General features: G+C 39.2%; 1 protein-coding gene across 2 annotated transcripts in view; it reads right to left on the minus strand.

Moving 5' to 3' along the window:
• Positions 1 to 2,936, minus strand: part of LOC106876567 (hamartin) — a 40,240-nt gene that overhangs the window by 33,307 nt on the left and 3,997 nt on the right. Inside the window, exon 1 of one of the 2 annotated variants that reach the window (XM_014925166.2) lies at positions 575 to 871. The exons of the other annotated variant lie outside the window; for it this stretch is intronic. The gene's annotated coding sequence lies outside the window, so the exon portion shown is untranslated. Of the gene's footprint in view, positions 1 to 574; positions 872 to 2,936 lie in introns of those variants that run through there. 2 annotated transcript variants of the gene reach the window in all.

A 2,936-nucleotide genomic window follows, 5' to 3' on the forward strand; every position in this document is an offset into this window, starting at 1 on the left:
ATAGATATATATACATACACATGTATATATACATACACATGTATATATACATACATATATATGCATACATATATATATATACATACATATACATATATATACATATACATACAAACATATATATATATATATTTCAATCCAAACCTTGAATTCCAAAAGCGTATTACTGGTACTTATTTTCGCAATCTCAGAGAAATAAAAGGGTGAAGTCGAATCCCTGAGGTGATTTCAGTCTGGAATCGTGAGATGCTGAACTGAATTTCGTTATAACTATTTTTTTCTTCTTCAAATAAGTATATCAGATATATTTCTCTTTATGCGATGTTTACCAACAACAATATCGACAGAAACATCCCGTTACGACAGAATAAAGGATTGCGATTATGGTGAAATGGTTGGTTACCATACTAAATGGAATGAGATGAAAATTTTCTTAAAACCTTTATTTCGGATCCAATTCTAATTTAGCCAGACATAAAGGCAGGTGTCGCTGATTAAATATATTCTAGTAATATATTACGTTTAATTAAAGCAATTACAACGGCATCGATACAAAAAAACATCGGTGTCCTACCTTAGTCAATTGATATATGTATGGGACTTTGACGAGATAACTTCTATTAGCAGGTGTGACAGGCCGTAATGACATAATTGGTCAAAGTTTCAATGCCGACAGGACATCATCTGATCTTTGATGTAATAAACCAGTAAAGATAGTGTGCAACAGCAGCGATTTTACATGTTAGATGCATATAATTATGTTGTATGTCTTACATCACCATTACGAGCAGCATCGACGTAACCACACACTTGTAGTAATTCGACAATGTCCCTACCTCCGACTTCGACGTTGTTATACGGAAAGATAAGCCAAGTAGTTTTGTACAGAAACAAGAATGAATTATTGAGGTGGGTGGCAACAACCTCACACACACACATACACTAAATATTTACCGAGTGTATATATAATAATAATAATAACAAATAGCAAATAGCGTTTATGGATATTTTGGAACATTTCCAAACAATGTACTAACACAAAACAACAATCTGTAAACTATCTCAAGGCTGTCACAAGCGTGTGTATGTATTTGTGTGTGTGTGTGTGTGTGAGAGAGAGAGAGAGAGAGAGAGAGAGAGAGAGAGAGTAAGCACACACAGTGGAAGCAGCTAATTGTGATGACTGGGATGCAGCTTTTAAGATAAAAATAACCGGCTGATAACATTATCCAGTGTGTGTAACAACACCCTAAACATGTTTAGGGCCACTAAAGCAGCATATAAGTATATGTGTACAGGTTATATATATGTATGTATATAAATATATTTAATATACATGTGTGTGTGTATATACATATATATGTATATATGTAATACATATATGTGTGTATATATGTATGGTGGGGGGACAAATAATGGCACAGTTTCTATGAGAGTGACACTAAATTACAGCTATCATACAATGTCAAGATATGGAGGCAGATACACATACACGTGTGTGTGTGTGTGTGTGTGTATCATCATCATCATTCAACATCTGTTTTCCATGCTGGCATGGGTTGGACGGTTTAACAGGAGCTGACCAGCTGAAGGGCTGTTCAGGCTTCATGTCTGTTTTAGCATGGTTTCTATGGCTGGATGCCCGTGGACTGGCTGCTGTGTACATGGCACCAGTACCTTTGAGCCTGCAAGATTAGGGATGTCCAGCTGGAGAGGGTTGCAAGGGAAAAGCCTGTATGCAAGGTCAACCATGATTTTACTTTGCTTGACCAATGTTTTCAAGCACAGCAAACCACCAAGAATCTTGGTCCCTTGTCATCCCTTCTGTGAGTCCCAACATTTGTGGATCCTTTCTCACCACTTCATTCCACGTCTTCTTGGGTCTACCCCTTCCACATGCTCCCTCTGCACTTAGAGATCAGCACCTCTTGATGCAACTCTCTTCATTCATACACATTACATGATGACCATACAAGCACAGTCTTCTCTCTTGCATATTACACCTGATGCCCTCTATACCCAGTTCTTTTCTCAAATCACTTACACCCGGTCCTGTATGCCCACTGACATTACCCATCCAGCAAAGCATACTGGTTTCATTTCTTTCAAGCCTTTGCATGTCCTCTGTAGTCACAGCTCATGTCTCACTGCCATGTAGCAGAGCTGTCTGTACACAGGCATCATACAAACTGCCTCTCACTCTGAGGCATGGCTGTGAAGTTAAGCAGTCTGCTTCTCAACCATGTGATTTTGGGTTCAGTCTTACTGTGTGACACAACAAAAGCCTTGTGAAAGGATTTTATAAATCAAAACTGAAGAAGTGTGTGTGTGTGTACTTGTTTTGTGCCTCCTCATCTTGACATCAAGCAACCGTTTTAAACAAGCATCATCATATAAGTGGTGCCATTAGTTTCCAATATTCCATGAAACCATGTCTGGTCATGAGGAAATGTTACCTTACTTGGAAACATGTGAAGGTTGGCAACAGAAGGGAGGCATCTGGCCATAGAAAATCTGCTTCAACCAATTCTGTCTGTCTGTCCAATGCAAACAATGCTGAATGATGATATGTAGATGTGTGCTTAAAAAACAGTTCATCCTTGGGGTATTTTCCTCTTAGACATGTTTATTTATCATCACCATCATTGTTTAACGTCTGCTTTCCATGCTGGCATGGGTTGGATGGTTTGACTGAAACTGGTAAGCCCAGCGGGGGGCATCAGGTTCCAACCTGATTTGGCAAGGTTTCTATAGCCGAATGCCCTTCCTAATATCAACCACTCCGATGGTGTAGTGGGTGCTTTGTACATGCCACCAGCATGGGTGCCATTAACCTGACACTGGCATCAGCCACGACTATGGTCTCACTTGGCTTGACAGGTCAACACAAGCATGGTATATTGCTAAGAGTCTTGGTCACCTGTCATTACCTGCAT

This window comes from Octopus bimaculoides, chromosome 10, assembly GCF_001194135.2.
Source record: "Octopus bimaculoides isolate UCB-OBI-ISO-001 chromosome 10, ASM119413v2, whole genome shotgun sequence".
NCBI classification, from domain to species: Eukaryota; Metazoa; Mollusca; class Cephalopoda; order Octopoda; family Octopodidae; genus Octopus; species Octopus bimaculoides.